Here is a 19,058-nt window from a genome sequence, read left to right on the forward strand (position 1 = left end):
TGGAGCCATCTCCATCCGGGGTGTACCTTCCTCCGGTCCTGCCTTATCCCCGGGATCCACTCCCATCCATCTTCCTTTGACAGGGATTGGTTTTCAACAGTTGAGCAAAAATATACGGACCACCAATTCTGTTCTAGGCACTGCTAGGGATCGGGGCTACAGTAGTGGGCAAACGATAGGTGCAGTGTGTCCATACATGGCTCCTGCTCCCATGAACCTGGGATGCCACCCACTGCCCCTTTAAGGGTCCATTAAAAATCTGGAGAACTTGGCTGCTGCAATGGACAAAAGAGGCTGGTGGGGAGACCCCAGGCTGGGAGCCAAAGGCCTTGTTTGTCAGCTCTGCCACCTTCTCTCTCATCTCACCTAGGTGTAGGGACAAGCTGACACCCCACTCTTGTCCTCCATTGGTTTCCCTGGCTGTCACGTGCAAGGATTAGGCCATTGCAGTGTTTATTTCTAGGTGTGATCTGAGGACTGCTTCTGGGACAGCATCGTGTGAATTTACTAAAATACAGATTCCTGGGCCTCGTTGCAGACCTGTTGAATCAGAACCTCCAGGTTAGAGGCCTAGAGTCTGTCTTTCTAACACTCTCCCCAGTAATTCTCATCTCTGAAATTCGAGAACCACTGATTGTCACAGCAAACTGAGCATGCTGTTGCCTGCTCCCAAGTACTCAGAATATGCCCCCCTCCACGCTGGCCACTCTCTGCACCTCCACCCATCACCGTGCCACCCAGGCCACCACCTCTCTCCTAACTGCTCTTTCTGCTTCCTCTCTGCCCTCTACCCTGTTTCCAGCGGGCACCTGGACGGAGCCTTGGAAAGGCCCACGACACCCCTCTGCTCAGAGCTCCCCAGTCTCCCCCTCTCCTCAGGAGCAATGGTCAGTGACTTTCTGAAGGCCTCTAGGGCCCTGCACAGTCTGGCCCTGAGTCTGACCACCTTTCCTGCCTCCTTGCTTCTCCCCTTCTAGCCCCACTGATTTCCGTGCTGGTCCCAAAACCCACACAGCTGCCAGGCGTTCACTCTGTGAGAGCCCTTGGGGCCTGGAGACGGACAAGGCAGGGTGACTGGAGGGTGGGGAACAGCCCCGAGGAGCTGCCGTTTTCTGTCCCACCAGTGCTTTGACAGCTCGTACAGACAGATGGGAATAGTTGCTCTTAAGCTCGCTGGGGCAAATCTCAGCTTCCAGGCCCTCCAGCACAGTACAAGTTGTTTCAGGAGCAACCCTTTCACTCTGGGTACCACCTTGTAGGGTAACTCATTACTGGGCTGGATTGTCAACGTGGGTCTAGACATCTCTTCCGGAGGAAGTTTGTAGAAATAAGCTGAACGTCCTCCCCACCCGTGGGCTGCAAAGGTTCTTCAGCCACTGAGAATCCCAATGCTCCGGCCATCCCCCTTTCTCTCTCCTCCTCCACAAGCGTTTGCAGAGCACCAGTGATGTCCAGGCACTGTTCCAGGCCCCTGAAGGAGAGAATCTGCTTGGTTTCATCTCTCACACGTGCTCTCATACGGATGGAACAGAGGCCTGGACGGCAGTGCTCTAGCCTCTACCTTCTCCCACTGAGGAAGAGGAGCTCTGGGCAGTTTATCAGAGCTCTCCTGGGCCTGGGTTAAGCAAACTGCACTTAGAAATACTGATCGCGTGGCGAGCAGGATGGAGAGAAGGACCATCACGTAAGATCTATCTCCGCGGCGAGCTGAGTGCTAACTGGGTGTAGGTGTAGAAGAGATAAGGAGTTTGGTAGACGAGCTGTGGTCCGTACACGGTGCTTGTTTGGGTTTCCTGACCCTACCCGGCTCTGTAGTATATCAGCATGAGAAAGGCCACGAAAACTCAGACCATTCTGGGTCCTGCCCATTGAGGGTGCTCCTCCTTGAAGGTTATGGAGGGAAGCATTTTCACTCAGCGTTGGTCTTCATGCAGATTTCTGCAGCGGACACCTTCGCTGAGAGGCTGTCAGGCGGGGTGGTGTGGAGGACGAGGGAAACAAGACGTTTCAGTGGACTCGGATGGCGGGGGAACATGTTATGTAACTACCTGTAGCTAATTAGAGTGCTTGATGTGCCCTGAGAAGGCAGAGGTTGGAAAGATGGGTTTGGATGAGGGAGGTCGGAGGCATTTGACATGAGCCTTGAGAGATGAGTTAGGAATTTGTCAAGCAGAGACTAGGGGGAAAGGCGTTCCAGGAAGGAGTGAAAGTATGAGCAAAGCAGAGGGTGGATACCGGACACAGGTAAGCAGGTGTTGTTGTAGCACCATGGAGTCTATCTGTGGAAGCGGGTTTATCTGTCCTGCCTGATGGGAGGGAGTCTTGAATGCCAGGGTAAGGTTGTGCCATGTCTTAGGGTGATGGAGAGCCATGGGAGGTGGTTGAGTGAGGGTGCTGGTTGTAAAGGGACAGTCCTGTTTCATGCTTCCCCTATAACTTCTATAGTATAGAGAAGATGTGTGAAGTGTTCAGGAAAATGTGCTGTGCAGGAGGGAGCTGGACTGTCTGGGTAGGACCTCCCGGCCTTGTTTCTCTGATCAGGCTGGTTCCTCTTGTTTGTATCTGTCGAATGATCTCCAGGCACTGCTGCCCAGTCCCAGCTCCACTGACCCTCCTAGGACCGTGAGGGGGGAGCGAGGTAGCCGCTGGCTCTGGCGCTGGCTGCCCAGCCATCATGGACTCCGGCCAATAGGAAATGGAGCGGGCAGTGTCCCAGCTTGATTCACCGAGCCGTGGGTCTCCCTGTGCCTCTGCAAACGCATTCAGGCTGCTCCTGGCCTAAAAACAATGCTTCCAGACCTACATCCACAGCTGAGAAAATCCAGGGCATGCATTCGCCGGCCAGCTTCCCTGAGCTTCTCCCAACAGCCTTAATGGGCGGGAAAGGGGGTCAGTGTCAGCAACCAAAATGTTTACCTCTCTGTGACCATTTGCTTTGAAATTAAAATGCTTGGCAGAGCAGGTGACTGTTGCAGAGCTGGCAGAGTACATGGGACCTGAGGAAGACTGCCCCAAGGGTTATTAGAGGTTATGCCACCTCTGTCTTTGATCTCTACCTTCACACTGCTAAGGGGAAGAGAGAAAGAAGGGGAAAAAAGCATGTTCCACAGGCCAGTGGGCAAATTCTTAGCTGTTTCTGGGGAGTTTGGCCCTAGCAAAGAGCCTTCTTCAGGCCTGGTTGACTGCCAAATTATGCCAAGGGCAATGCACCCCCAGCAGTTTGAAGAACTGCTGCCTGTTGGGGAGTTCACCACATTGGAATGGAAGCCAGAGAAAGGAATGCAGCTCTACCCACTCATTGGCCCCTTCTACAGGCCAACAAACTGAGGCCCAGAGAGATGACGCAACAGGCCCACGGTGGAATAGTGGGCTAATAGCTGAGTGGGGCATCAAATCGTCTGGAGTCGGTCATGACCTCTGAGGCTGGCCATGCCATGTTGGCAGAAGTCCATGTGGAAATGGACTGTTTGTACTCACACCGCCTTGCCACCAACCAGGCATGGAGGATGTGGCTTTCTCCTTGTTCCTTTGCCTTTTCTCTTGGAAGCCAGCCCCAGAGCTAGGGTCCTGGGTAACCAGAGTTAGAAGGGGCTGGGCATGACCCTGCGTCTCTGGCCCTTTGGTTGCTCCTTTGGTTGTGAAAGCTTGTGTGGATTTTTAATGCAAGGAGAGAGCATATCACAGCAAATCAGAATGGTTCTCAAGATCTAGGCATGGAAAGAAATGAGGCTGGGGTCTCTTTTTGGAGCTCTGGATATCATGAAAAGCCCCATAAGTTGTCTCGGAAAAGCCTGTCGCCCTGGCTTTCAAATACCCGAGTGTAGCCCAAAGCTAGTTATTATACGTCTCGGCCTCTTTCTTTCAACTGTCTGTTCCCTGGATCTCAGCCCCATGGACAGAACTTGCTCAGCTTGGGTAGTTGCCTCTCAGCAGCTGAGTGAGGGGTGTGGTGTAGTCTGGAAGGTAACTCAGCTGAGTTTCTGGAAAGACCTGGCTCTTCTGGCTCTTTATTCTCCTTCTTAAGTGGGTGCTCCCAAATGCGTGCGACGCTGCTGGCAATCCTGTTGGCTGACTTCACAACAGTGAAACCTTCCAGGCTTTATTAGGCAGATATGCAAGTACAGTTCCCATTCATAAAATGTACCGTCACAGCCCTACTCAGTGTGAAGGAATTATTTGCAAACTTTCCCAGGTTATCACCTGCACACTTGGTAAATATATGTATTAGATAAACAACCTTGAGAGACCCATATGTCATTGCATTTCAGGACAGAAGTAATCTGCCTGCTGGCAAATTTCACAGGTTTCACCACCTTATTTACTCTTCTTTTAATGAAAGAGAAGAGCAGAGCTATGAAAACGGTCCTCGTGGGATGGGATGCTAAACATTTTTGGAAACTGTGTGAGTGCCATGTGGAGATTATTGTGAAGACATCTCGAGTGTCTGACCTCAGTCGCTTTTGTTTTTCTGGTCAGGGACCTAGTACCTCCCAGAGTGGAATGGCAGTTCTTCCACGAGATTCTGATGGCTGTCACAGCTGCTTCCGGAGGCTATGTGTGCCTTATTTGAAACTATTCTCAGGGTCAATCTGTGGAGCATCTCATTCACTGTGTGATTTTTGGACAATTTAGTCTTTGCAAGCCCTGTGTCTCTTCTATACAATGGCCATAACAATAGCAGTTAAAGATAGCCATAGCTTTTATATACTAAGTGCTTATTTTGGGTGGAGAACCTGTGCTAAAGAAGTATTTCCCATGGACTATTTCGTTTAATCTGAGCAACAGGTCGATTGAGTAGTTACTTTTATTATACCCATTTTACAGATGAGGAAACTAAGACTGCGAATATTTATTGCTGCGTGTGAAATACCTCCAAATGGTGGCTTCAAACACTAGTCATCCTTTATTTTGTTCACGAGTCCAGGGGCTGCCTGGGCTCAGCTAGGTGGTTCTGCTGGAGACGTCAAGTGAGGTGGCAGTCGGACTGTGGCCGGGGCTAGGATCATCTGGAAGGCTTCCTCCCTCGCCTGTTTGGCCCCTTGGGCTGGGAAGATGCACGCGGCCTTGGGGAATGGGGAGGCTGGCACAGCTGGGGCTCCTTGGATCTCTCCATGTGGTTCCTCCAACGTAATGAGCCAGGCTAGCTGGACCTCCTCCCCTGTGGCTCAGGGCTGTGATGCGTGTGTCCCAAGAAAGAGTAAGCAGGGCAGGTGTGCGTGTCTATCTATCTCCTGGTATGGCCGAGCCTCGAAAATTGCGAAAGGTCACATTGCATATTCCCTTCCATAGAAGCGAGTCACTAAGGTGGCCCACATTGGAGCCCATGTAGATGGAAGGAACATCGAAGAATTTTCAGCACATTTTAAGCCACCAGGAAGAGCTTAGGTGACTTACACAGGGTAGACAAGGGAAAGTGGTAGAATGAGGTGTGACCCAGGCGGTCAGATCCCGAGCTCACCCTGGCATTCCTCTGGCATTTTTAAACACTGAGGGGCCTTATGTTCCCTGCAGAAATCAGAGCTCCATAAACACCTGTGCTCCTCCCCGTTCACTTTCAGGCAGCTTCCCCGAAGAAGCAAGCAAAGCCAGGTGTCTGCTCCGTGGCTTAGCCACTCCTCTAACCTGCTCTTGCCCTCCCTCACCTCCCTCCCCTTCACCAGGGCCATGTTCTCATTTTCTGGGGCCCCAGGCACTTTGCCTCCGTGGGCCCCTTCCTCCATTAAAAAGTATCAGAAATGATATCTTGTGACTGAGTTGATATAAAGATGCACATTTTAATACTACATATTAAAACAGTCTCTTCTAAGTGAAAGTTCATTGTTTTCCTTCTCATTTTGAAAGAAGTGAAAACATTTTCGTGGGTTCTGGGCACTGTGTCTGCTGTATGTAATGGAATCACACCTGCAGTACCGCCCCCCCCACCCGGGCTTCCCCTCCGACCTCCTCTCCCTCCTTTACCCCTCTCCTCTCCCCCCCTTGCCTGCACTGCTCTACTCTTGATGCTGGTCCCCTCTTTGCAGGCCACCCTGCTCCCCTGGACTGAACCCCCAGTTGCTCGTCTGTATTCCCTGGGCCAGTACTGAAGCTGGAACAGAATGTTCCCAGTGGCGCTGGGTCTCCTCGCTGTTCTGGCCCTTCACGGGGAAGGCCTATCTCATGATAAGGGACTTCAGCAAAGACTTCTTCTCATGAGCAGTCACCCTGTTTGGTTTCTGGTTTGTCTCTAAAAACAGAACCCCCGAAGGTCCTCACTTCTCGTTTCCATGAACGCTTTACAGAGGTGGCAGTGCAGAGATGGTTTCTTTCGGGGCTGCCGCCTGAGGTCGTGCGTCTTGGTTAGCACACAGGGTGGCAAGAATCAGACACCTCCAGCCAGCTCATCAGCACCCTCTCGTCCATCTAGAAACTTCTTATTGAGCAATTGCTCTGTGCCAATAAGATTTACCGGGTCTCTGTCCTCATGGAACTTAGAGGCATAGACCCATGAATTATTATAAGCAATGGGAGATTTTTCATAAAGAATCAGCATTTTGTGGAAACCAAAGCCAGAAGTCAGTCTGGCTTCACGAAGAAGAAATGATCACTGAAAAATCATGAGCAGCAACCAGGCTGTTTCCCTGCCTCTCTGTCTGGAGCCCCAGGTCTGACCATCTGGCACCTCCCCCGACCCTCCACCCCCATCTCTCAGCTTTGGCTTTCTCTTCCTATACCTCTGAGCACATGGCCAAATGATGGTCACCCCAGAATAGCAGCGTCAGCCCTACATCTGCTTGACCTCACAACTCACCCTATCTCCTTGGGTCTAGATGCCCAGGAGAGGAGTGAGTGACCTGGCTTAGGTGGGGGTCCCTCTGGTCTCTGGCTGGGCGGGTAAGGTCCCATGGAAAGGAGAGCTGCCTCTCCTTGGCTATCTTTGGGACAGTTCCCCAGGAAAGGTGTGCAGCGGTGGGAGAAAGAAGTGGCACCTTCACTATACCTTCTCTCAAAACCGTTTTGTGGTTTGGGGTTGCAGTTGCCAGCCTTCTGAGGTACATAGGTGAGGACGTTTGTTTCATTGAGGAATTGGCATGAGATGGCCAAATTTCAATATGCCACCATCTGCTACCACCATCAGCTGATAAATCAGAAAAACAGGAAAACCCTAATATTAGAATTTTCAAAACTTCATTATTTGTAAGTAATTCATTTAATTAAGTTGAATTAATCAATCAATGTGTATTCTTGGATTTTTCATTTGGCCAAAGATAAGGAAGACTTTGGCCATAGCCCCAAATTGGAGACCCATGGGCATTGAGGAACCCAGAGAAGTCACTTAACAATAATGACGACACTAGGGCAGCAGGAAGAGCTGACCTGAGCTCCTGGCTCAGAGCCTGGCGTGCACTATTGACTCCTCTGACTCCTGCAGGCCACTGTTACTGCGCCCACCACGTGAAGTGGAGAGGACGGGGCTGAGAGGTCACGTGCCTTGTCCAAGGTGGCACAGATAGCAAGAGGAGGAGTGGGATGGATTCCAGGTTGTTGACTCCAAGAAAAGGGTCCTTTTTGGTGAGGGAGATGGGTGGGGTCCCCTCTCTAACAGAGACAAGCCTGTGAGATGGGTAGGCTACTAGCAAAATGGACAAGCTGTTTGGGCTGTAACGGAGGGGCTCAGGATTTCCCCGAAAGGATGTTAATTTAGGCCTTAAAGAACAGGAAGGAGATGTCGGCCAGAGGAGAAAAGGAAGCACTGGGAGTGAGGATGGGGGAAAGACACAGAGGCATGGACGGAGGACTGGGGAGCCAGGCAGGTTGGGGAACAGGGGAACAACACGATCCCGTCTGTGATTGAAAACGCTAGCCCTTCTGACAACATGAAGGCCGGACCAACATTTGCAAATTAGAAATTTGTGCTGGCAAACACTCTTCCGCAGAGCAAACGTACGGCATATGCAGATACGTTCAAATGGACTGATTTCTGAATACACATTCTGGTTTGGAAGCTGCATCTTCTGGGGCGGCCGTGAGAGTCATGTAGACTTTAAACGTTGATTCCTTTCTTGGAGAAAACCACTGGCTTTTAGAATAACTTCCACCCTCTTCCACAAGACTGACTCGTTCGTGGAGTTTTGTTCCTAAAGCCCTTTCACGGACACCGTCGGGGTGGCAGCTCTGTGGGGAGATGGGCAGGCCTTATGTCCCAAAATGACGGATAAGGGAGGGCTCGGCTGCCAAGGGAGAGCACCCTGGTCTCACAGATGGAGCAGGGTCTCTTCTGCCAAGTCCTAACCACAAGGACGTCATACCTCGTTCACAGCCCTAATTATGCACAACACGCGTGGCTGGGGACGAGGGGCTTCTGGGCTCGGCTCTGTTGTCACGTGTCCTTGCTGAGTGCTTAGTTCCCTGGGGCCACTGTAACAGTACCACAAGCTGGGTGGCTTCAAACAACAAAGACATGTTCTGCAGGCCAGAAGTCCAAAGCAAGGTGTTGGCAGGGCCCGGCTCCCCCTGAAGCCTCTAGGGGAGGGTCCTTCCTTATCTCTTCCAGCTTCTGGTGGTGGCCAGCTGTCCTGAGCGTTCCTGGACTTGTGGCTGCATCACTCCAGCCTCTGCTCTGTCGTCACCTGGCTCTTTCCCTGTGTGCCTACTCTGTGTCTCTGCTCCCAAATCGCTCTCTTCTTTGTCTTGTGAGGACACTGGTCATTGGAATCAAGGTCTACCCTAATCCAGTATGACCTCATCTTAACTTGACCATGTCTGTAAAGACCCAAATAAAGTTACAGGTACCAGTGGTGAGGATGGAAAATATCTTGGGGGGGGGCACTATTCAACCCATTACGCTGAGAGACTGCTGGGGGGAGAGGTGGCTCCCTGGTGGGCAGTGCTTTCAGTCAGAAGGCCCTGTGAGTAGTCGGTGCTGTCCGGCCCATGGGCGTCCTACCTGTCGCTTGCACATGCCCCCAGTGGGTCCCTGTGTCCTGCAGCCCCTGTGCCGCGATAGGTGTGGAGTCAACTGCTGCCAGCTTGGAGCTCGCGGGGACAGGTTGTGCCTCTGTGGCATCTGTTTGGAAGGCTGCCAAAGCCTGGATGCAGTGAGTGGGTGGTGGCTTGGGCACATAGCGTGTTCTGGGGAGCAGGCGGCCTGTAGCTGGCGGTGGCGTCCTTCCTGAGGGCTCTGTGGAGAGCACCTGGCACATTGCTCGGTCAGGGGATTGTCCTAACTTCAGGGCCACCAAGGGGCAGTGTGTTTGGGGAACTGGCACAGGGCTTAGACCCTCAAGTTGGTCTGGTTCTTTTCCCCACACACCAATAGGGAGGGGACATTTGGCCACCCCTGTCTTCCCACACTGTTTCGCATGCATAGCAGCTGCCACGTGTTTGCAGATGCAGTCGCCACGTGGCTGGTGCTTGGTGACTCTGAGATGCCCCTGGGTGAGTCTCTTCACTTTCTAAGCATCCTGCAAGGCTGTGGGGGGAGCTGATGAGATCATGTATGTTAATTAAAACCATGTCCTCGGGAACGCCAGCTCTGGTTCTAATCTGGGGGATGGTTCAGGAGGAAGAAGCAGACTTGATTGCAGAACAGAGAAAAGATGGCACCTCATTCTCTGGGGTGGCCACGGGGATGGGTAATCCGGCCCCAGTGGGAACAGCTCATAGGAAAGGGGTGAGTTTGAACCAGGAGGGTGGCCCCCTGGAAAAACTTATTGCATTTAAAAGAGAAAGTGGAAATAGGAATTCCGTTCTAGATCTATCCAGTCATCAGCGACTGTGGCCCCGGGGGGTGGGAACACTTTCTCACTAGAGGAGACCAGAGGGGCACAGGGACCCCCTAGGGAGTTCTGTTAGGGGTCTTCTGCCAAGGACTAGAGGAGACCCAAGAGGAGGAGGGGGACAGTGGAAGGGGTAGGAAACAGCAGGGGAGCTTGGAAGGGGCAGTTCGTCCTGTTGGTAGCCCAGAAGGCAGCTGGGAAGAAAGGGAATTTCAAGGTCTTGGGAACAGACACACCTGCAAATATTGGCTGCCTGGTCCTTTAAGGAAAAGTTTGCAGCAAAGAAGAATCCCAAGTGGCTAGGGCCAGCAGGGAAGGGGCAGTCCTCAGCTAATTCCTCACAGCTCTGAGGGTTCCATCTGTCCTCACCCCTGTGTGTGGCCCTGATTCCCAAAGCTACCTGAATGCTCCCTAAGGACAGGGGCTGCTTTTGAAAGACCACGGGTTTCCTCCAGCAGAGTACCCGGTACATAGTAGGTCTGCAGTTAAGAAGACAAGACTCACCCCCGAGGCTGTGCTGAGTGCTGGAATTGCCAACCTCTGCTGCATATGAGAATACTGAAAAATGCTGATGCCTGGGCTCCCTTGTTTTGCATTATGATTCAGCTGGTCTGAGGTAGGGCCTGGGCACAAGTAGTTTTAAAAGCTCCCCATTGGCCCTGCACCCAGAGCAAAGACATACCACCAGGCTTGCGGCTCTGTGACTGGGCGCTTGCCTGCCTTGTGGGACCTCGTTCATCATTGCTGAGGGGCCGAGTGATGGGCAGCCCTGCAGGCGTGATGTATGTGATGGGTCTGGCAGTGCCTGGCACACAGATACCCTCGTGACTCTTGATTCACAGTGAAAAGCAGATTCTGCCACGTTTGGGTGAACAGACTTCTCAACTCAGAGAAAGGGCAGATTTCAGGGAAAGGAAAGAGGGGCAACGGGTGCCGGAAGGTCCCGAGCTGGGTCAGTGGCTGTGAGGGCGTTTGTGGGACAAGAGCTCATTCCTTGGCCTAGGTCCCCTTTTGTGAAACAAATGCCATTTTGTCAGAATCCCTCTCCTTGGGGCTGAGGCAGTTGCAGTTCCTGTTAACAAGCTCTTGTTGAACACAAGCTACGTGCCACTTCTGTGCAAGGGGTTGGGACCCCTGAATGAATTAGACAAATTAGACGAAGTCATGCCCTGTTGGAGCCGAGCATGCTGTGACCCAGGGCAGCCAGACAGCAGGGGAGGAAGAGAGAGGTTCATTCTAGCTTTGCAAGGATCGGGGTGCGGGTCGTGGAGACAGACAGGGCTTGCATGGCCTCTGGCAAGAGTCCTGCTCATTGAAACATTCCTTTTTTCTTGGTATAAACCGTTCCCAGTCGGCTGAGGAGGGAGCTTTGGGACCCAACCTGTGACCTACAGGTGCTGAGCTGTGAGTCTGAGGTGGTTAGGCTTCCACATTTTTTGCAAATCCCTAAGGCCTGCCTGTAAAACAAGGGCCTCCACAAGTTGGCTGCTTCTCCTCGCACCATGGCAGAGCTTCCAGAGACCTTAAGGAGGAGCCTGCTGGCCCCTCAGCAACCTCAGATGGGCTACAATGATGTGCAGGAAGGTCTAGAGCAGGGGTGTCCAAACTGCAGCCTGCGGGCCAACGGCGGCCCGCGATCCATTGTTAATTGGCCCACAGCAAATTCCAAAAATATATTTCGTTGACTTAAATAAACCAGGTGAGGCAATACGTACTTCACCTCGAGTGAGTGGCCCGGCTGTTCGTGTATTTTACCGCATATGGCCCCAGGTAAAAAACATTGACAAAAGTTTGGACGCCCCTGGTCTAGACGCTGTGGACACGGGAGGGCTTGGACCCGAAACATCCTCATGCAGAGTTCTCATGGAGTGGCATGGGGCGCTGCGTGGTGTCCCCAGGAGGGGCACTGTTCATCCGTGCTGTACACCCTGGCCGAGCACGTCCTCTCTGCTGGCCCTGGGTTGGAGCTGAGGGTAGAGGCGATCAGGCCAGCTCTAGCCACGCTGGGAGTGAGGTCAGACAGCAGCGTGTCTGGAGCATGGTGATGAGTGCTGCCCCCGGGTCAGTGCAGGGAGCGCAGAACCAGCACTGAAAGCGCCTCCTGGGACGGGGCTCCTCTGAGCTGTGTCTTAAAGGAGAGATACGGTCGGCCATGAGAAGGAAGATAGTTCAGGCAGAAAGACAAGATCTGTGTCTTATCCCGGGAGGAGAGAGCTAGGCGAGGCTGCTGGGACTCAGCAGGAGCCAGTGGGAGAGGTGGGACGCTAGGCCTGGGGGCCGGAGAGACAGATTTGCCTGCAGGCTTGATTTGGTGGTCAGACTGCTGGGACCCCAGTCTCACTCAATGTTCAGAGAGTTTTGTTCCAGCAAAGCACAAGTGTGTGTGTGTGTCCTTCATGTGTGTGTGTGTGTGTGTGTGTGTGTGGAGACAGGAGAGTAGAGAGTTGCGGTAGAAGGGAGCAAACCAAAATCCAGGCAGTGGGCTAGTCAAGTCAACTAATCAACCATGCTTTACAGGGTGGTTCCCAACACATAGTAACAATACTAGGTCCCAGGGTCATGGGCTAAACCTCACAACATTTCTACAAAGAGGGAATTATCATCCACATTTTCCAATGACTGAGTATCCTTACAAGGTATGGTCAGGGACTTACAGAGCCTCTTATCTTCTTGGCAGAGTTTTCTGGAATCTTCCCTCCCTACTACCACTCTGGGCCCCAAACCTTCGAAAATTCTTCTAAGTCCATTTGCCCTTCCTTTTGAGCCAGCTGTTTCGTCCTCTGGGAGATTTTCCTGCTTCTGCACCTCCTTCAGATCATAGCTCAGGTACGACCTCCTCAGGTGGCGCCTTCCCTGGACCCGCTCCTCCCACTGCAGGCTGTGCTCCTATGACTGGGCTCCTCTAGGGCACATGCTTGCCTGTCAATCACAGCATCCACTGCCAAGTGGCCTTTCACTTGCTAAGTTCCTCGCAAGCCTACCTAGCCTGGTGCCTGGTCCCAGGAAGGCACTTAGTAAAATATTTGTCAAATAAATTAATGAATTGTTGAGAAAGTCAACACTCCGTGAGGTTAAGAAGCGCTCCCAAGGTCACAGGACCAGTGATCGGCAGAGTTGGCATTTAAGCCAGGCTTCTCTGTGGCTCCACTCCTGTGTGAGTTCCACTGCCCCACCCAGCTTCTGCTTCTGGTGCCAGCCTGAGCCATTCGGCAGCCGGCAGCGGGAGAAATGGGGCCCAGAGGCCAGCCTCATAGACCCAGGCCCGGGAGGGAGTCAGGAAGTGTCAGGGCCTCAGGATTCAGGCTCAATGGGGAGATGGAGGCAGAGCCCGGAAACAGAGATTGGGCCAATTCAGCTAAGTAAGGGAAGTGCGCAGGCCTCACACTGAGTCCACTGGAGACTGAGTCTTCCTCAATTAGGTTGGTTCCAGCCTCACCTCTTGGGACGAAGCACCTCCAGCCCTGTTTGGCTCAGACTAAACCAAGCCTCGGTTGTTTCTCTTTTCATAAAAACAGAAAGAAAGCCTCTGCCGCATTTTGTCTGAATCCCATTGAAGTTGTTTTTTATAAAGTGTCCAGACTCTCTAAAAGGTGTATAGATGTATTTTCTGTTTGCAAATAATAATAATAATAATAATAATAATAATAACAATGCTTTATTGTGTCGACATAATGCAGCAGTAGAGAACTGTACAGTTTGCAAACAGTGTGAGAGCACCGAAAGCTGCGTCTTCTTCCAGGCCTCTCTCTGGTACCCCTTCCTCACCCAAGCCCCCATGCCAGATTTTCCAGATCACTCATTAGTTCCCAGCGCAAGCGGCTTACCCTGCTCAGCGGTCTCTAAAATAGTACTTTACAATTTTGCATTTGTTCCTTCAAATAGTTCTGCTTGGCATATCTCTTTATTTAACATTAAACACTCTTTTTCAATCAGCACACACACATTGTAATCAATCAAACGGTGTAGGCAGTTGTATAATAAAATAGCTGATGTGTTTTGGGTGCTTACTTCGTGACAGGCACTGTCCTGGGAATGTTACCTGTGTAAGCTCATTCAATCCTCTCCACAACCCTTTTCATTTTCTGCATGAGCCAAGATTGGCGTCCAGGCAATAGATTTATCAACCTTTAGGCCATAGCTGTGGATGTTCTAAAACGAGAAAAAAGAAAGAGAAAGATGTGACTCCTCCTCTGCCCCTTCTTCCCTATTTTTATTAAAGTGCTCCTATCAGTTACTTTTTTTTTTTATTATTAGTTTCAGGTGTACAAGACGAGGTAATACTTAGACGTTCATCATTTATATCCCTCACACCGTGAACCCCCCTCCCCCCATCCACTATCCCTCCGACATCGCACCGAGCCATCACATTATATATATAAAATTATAGTTGGCATTCATTAATGTTTAGCTTCTGGTGTACAGTGCCATGATCAGGCATCCACAGTATCCCTGAGGTGGTCTCCCAAATAGGACGCATGTCCATCGGATACCCAACAAAATCTTTACGACATTATTGAATAAGTTCCCCAAATTAATTTTCAGAAAACCCTGAGACCATCTTGTGGTTACCAGCTGCTTCCTAATCCCTTCACCTTTCCCCTTATCCCCAACCCCCCCCCCGCCCCCGCCCATCTAACAACCCTCGGTTTTTTCTTTGTGTCCCCAAAACTGTCTCTGATTAGTTCATTCACATATTCTTTTCTTTAGATTTTGCATATAAGTGAGATCATATGGTACTTGTCTTTCTCTTTCTGACTTATTTCACTTAACAAAATGTTCTCTAGATCCATCCATGTTGTTGCAAATGATAAGATTTCTTTCTTCTTTATGGCTGCATAATACTCCATTGTATAAATGTACCACAGCTTCTTAATCCAGTCGTCTACCGATGGGCATTTCAGTTGTTTCCCATTTACTTTTTTTTTAATCAATTACTTTTGAATCTTTAAATCCATGTCTGTCTCCATCATCCTTTCATGGTGCTCGTCTCCTCATTTTGTAAGGTGAGGTTATTAAGTGCCCTGTCATTTTTCCTGCCTTCTCATGCACCTTTTCCTATTAGGGTTGCTGTTACCTCAGGGCCCTTTATATTTACTCCTTGACCCATATTCTCTACCATATACTTTTGTCCATAGCTTGACCAATAATCAAAAACAGTAGACAACATTGATATAATTATTGCTATATCAGAAGTGTCTGATGCCAGGTTACACATGGTGCTGGGATTACATATACTTTTTTCTCCAGGGACCAGCTTCACAAACACGGGATCACTCGAGGCAGAATGTCGTGTAACAGAATCAAATGGATTCTTGTTAGTTGTACTTCATCCGTTGCTTAAAATCACACCCCATTTCAGTCTGCTTCATGTTTGGGTCATGAATATTGTGCGGGATTTTGTTTTCTGTGTTTGTTCTTTCCGGGAATTTCTAATCGCTTTTCGCTTTTCCTTCTTGCTTTATTTGCCATTATCATCTCTTCCCTTTTTCAAACTCACCCTTTTTTCATGCCACCAGTTCTATCGCACCCCTCCCTGGTTTTCATTTGTTGTTGTTGCTTTGTTGTCCTCTCAGGACCCTCTCTAGTTCTGTTCCAACTTGTACTGCCTCCTCTGCACGCCTGCTGCCCAGAGACCTTCCCGGGCTCCCCTTCATTTCTTTCCTGAGTTGGAGCCTCCTAAGAAAAGACACTTGGAAAGTAAACTATCTGAAAAGGTCTGTCTTTTACACTCACACTTCCAGGTTCAAAATGATTTTCCTTCATAATTTTGAAGACTTTAGAGCTTTCCATGTTGCTGATGAAAAGTCTAATTCTAGATCCTTTGTGGATTCTCTATATTCTGTTTTCCTTTCCTGGCAGATTTTAAGAAATTTTCTCTGTCCTTGGCGTTCATGTATTACGTGAGGATACCCTTCTTTCATTCATTCTTCGGGACACTTCATGGACCCCTGTAACCTGACAACTCATCCTGTCTCTCTGGGACACCCTAATGTATTTTTTTTTTAATCAGCTTTTTTTTTGTCCCATTCTGCATTTCTGAAACTCATTTGTTGGCTCTCAAACCTTCCAGAATGGGTTTATATTCTGCTCCATTTTTTCATATTTTCTTATTTCTTTGCCTTTTTGTTATTTATTTTGGGTTTTGTTGACTTCATTTTCCAGTCCATCATTTTCTCCCCCCACTTTTTCAAAATATTTTGGTGCCAATATTTTTAATTTCTAAGAGCTTTTTCTTATTATCTGGTTGCTCATTTTCCTAGAATCTAGTTTTGTTTTGTAGCTATTAGTACTGAGTAGTAGAATATTCGAGTTTTTTGTTTGTTTGCTTTAATCCGTGAGTTATTTCTGTCTCCTGTACGGTCAATTTTTGTGTGTATCTTGATCCTTCTCTTTCTTATTGTTGCTCATTTCCTCTGTGCTTGCTCACCCAGAGTTAAGTCTAACGGCAGTTGTGAGTGTATTCCTTAGCTAATAAGTAAACAGGCTCAGAAAGATTGACTAACTGGCCAGGGTCACCCGAGTAGAAATGTCACAGCTGGTACTCACCTCCCAGCCCTCTGATTTTGGATCTGCTCCTCTTACATGCCACAGCTCCGCCTTTCAGTAACACAGCATTGCTTACTTTTCATACATGGCTGACACCTCTCCGCAGTGAGCTCGGAGCGCCTGGTGGGCAGACCTCCATCTTTTATGTCTTAATGTCCTTCCTCTGTTGTCTGTATATCTTGGAGGTTCTGGGACTCTCATGTACCTGTTATTCTATTCCGCTGCCTCTGACTGTGCTACCTATATTTGTACTTCTTAGACTATGACATAGGGTTTGTAAAACTAGGCAACAGATGTAGGGCATCCACCCCAGTGCTTTCTACGCAGTAGGCCCTCCGTTCTTCAAAAGACTCGATTGATTTTAGGCCCAGATTTATCTGCTTCGCTGACTGTATGAAGGCCGAAATTTTCTAATAGCAGGTTCTAGAAGAAGTGTGGCACTAGCATGTCAATAAGGGGACCAGCAGTTTGATACTCAAAGCCCTGGGAACAACAGTTTCAAAGGAAAAAATAACAAACACATTCAGCTTTTCTGTGACCTTCCCCTTTCACAATTCATATTTCTTTTTAATTTTTTAAAGGGCAAAGATAATATATTGGTTAGGGCAAGCAAAATGACTGTAACAGGTGACCCAAAAATGTACTGGCTCAGACAAAAGAAAGCTTATTTGTCTCTTATAAATAGTCCTGGTGGGTGTCCCTGGTTGGTGGACAACTCTCCTCCATGCAGTGGTACTGGGATCCAGGCTTCCCCATCTTGTGGTTCCACTATCCTCTAGGGCTTTGTTGTCATCTGTACCAGTCTGGGGGGAAAAGCTCAGAGAACAGCTTGGCCACTGGCCTTCCCAGGCCCTGGCACCCATTACTTTGCTCACATCCTTTGGCAAGACCTCAGTCACGTGGCCCCATCTAACTGCAGGGCAGATGGGAAATGTAGCCTGACAGTGTGCCAAGGAAAAATGGAGCACGGATTCGGTGGGACAGTTAACAGTCCCCACCCAGGAATGTAGTGAGCCATCCTGGAAACATCTGCCAGAGCCCCACCCATCCATCCAGCAAATGTTGATTGCACACCCGCGGCATGCCAAGCACCTTGCTAGGTGCTGGGAACACAGAAAAGAGTGAGACACATTTCTCGTTCTCCAAAGTGCAGCAGGAGAGGCCTAAGATGGTCAGAGAGCGTCACCGAGATGCAGAGTGCTCTGTGCCATACCAGGTGAAAGCAGCTGGCCCAACATCTCTGCAAAGGAGGAAAAGTTATTTCTGGTGGCTTCCATAGTTGCATGGCTTTCTGATCTTGTTCTCTTCTCACATATATTCTCAACTGAGGCTCTTGAATAATGGGATGTAGGAGCTGGAAGGAATACCAAAGATTGTCTGGTATCTTGTCCATCCCAACCCAGTTTAAAGATGGGGACAGCGAGATCTGCAAAGGGGAAATGGCCTACCTGCCTAAAGTCACACAGCTGACCAATGACCAGACCTGGCTGTGTAGGCAGCACTCTTTACACAGCCTGGCAAGTGCAGACTCTCGTTTTTGCTCTGTTTCTATAATTTCCCTTCTGACTGGTGTCAGATTTCCCATCCCCTGGTCTTGCTGCCCCAGTAGGAGGTGTGCTGGAGGTCCTTCTGAGTTCTGTGGTTGTCAGGGGGCATGCAACCCCTTTCCGGGATGGTTGCTTCTCCCTGGCCCAGTGACCTTGCCACGGGTGAGTCATGCAGAAGCCACTCCCAGCTGCCTGCACTCCCAGCAAAGACTCAGGCTCCTCTCTCTCAGGACAGGAGACCTCCACTGGGCATGCCACATGGGGTCAGGTGTCCCCACCGGTGCCTGGGAAGCAGGGCCCCCTAGAGGGACTCCTGGGCCCTGGGCTTCCACTTGCATGTGGAAGACTTTGAGGGGGTTTATAACTTCAGACTGGGCGTAAAATTAGGAAAATGTGAAATAGGCATCAACCATAGGTATGTTAGCTCATTTACCTTCATCCTCTGCTACTGAGAACTTACTCCTTTGGACGTTCTGACTTGCAGAGAGAGAACAATAAAATCACCGAAAGGAAGTTTCTCCCAGTCCTCCAGCTTCGGGGAATGACTAATGTGACGCAGGATCAAGAGGGAGCCATTTACGTGGAGCTTTGATTTATTCCTTCTTGTTGTCATCGTTGATTCAGCAAATGTATATGAAATCTTTCTGTAAGCATAAAATTGTGCTAAATACAAGGGCTGTGAAGGAGGCAGAGACAATTACGACAGTCTCTGCCCTCAGCTGAGTCCTGATCTCTGCGTGCAGCATAAGTGGAATGTTACTAGGTGAAACCTAGGAGGAGGGCAGGCATGGCTGGGGACAGAGCCAGAGGCCAGAGGCGCAGAAGTGAAGCCTGTTCCAAGGCCCGCAGAACAGCAGAGAGCTGGCCTGGGTCCTTGTCTGATGAAGGCACAGGACCCACCTCATGCCCGGGGCTGTGCTGGGGAGTAAATGAGCTGGCCTGAACAGGTGGTGGGCACAGTGCCAGGTACACAGTAAGCGCTTAATGCATGCGAGCTCTTACCGCATATGACAAGATGGCTGAGGATTCCAGGCAGTGAGTAGCTGGGAGGGCGAGTGGTGCTAGATTTCCAAGTACTGTTCACAAATAGTTAATGGCAAAAAAGGGGAAGTAACATGTTCATAGAAGGGGTAACCCCAGCTGGCCCAAGTCCCCATCATATGGACAGGCAAACAGGCTCATGAAGGGAACCTATAGCCCATTTATGGGT

At 50.1% G+C, this 19,058-nt stretch overlaps 1 protein-coding gene across 2 annotated transcripts in view; it reads left to right on the plus strand.

The window, feature by feature from the left end:
* Positions 1-19,058, plus strand: part of TUNAR (transmembrane neural differentiation associated intracellular calcium regulator) — a 47,291-nt gene that overhangs the window by 7,337 nt on the left and 20,896 nt on the right. The window contains exon 1 of one of the 2 annotated variants that reach the window (XM_081047263.1): positions 12,524-12,581. The exons of the other annotated variant lie outside the window; for it this stretch is intronic. The gene's annotated coding sequence lies outside the window, so the exon portion shown is untranslated. Of the gene's footprint in view, positions 1-12,523; positions 12,582-19,058 lie in introns of those variants that run through there. 2 annotated transcript variants of the gene reach the window in all.

Source organism: Rhinolophus hipposideros (assembly GCF_964194185.1).
Source record: "Rhinolophus hipposideros genome assembly, chromosome: 5".
NCBI lineage: Eukaryota > Metazoa > Chordata > Mammalia > Chiroptera > Rhinolophidae > Rhinolophus > Rhinolophus hipposideros.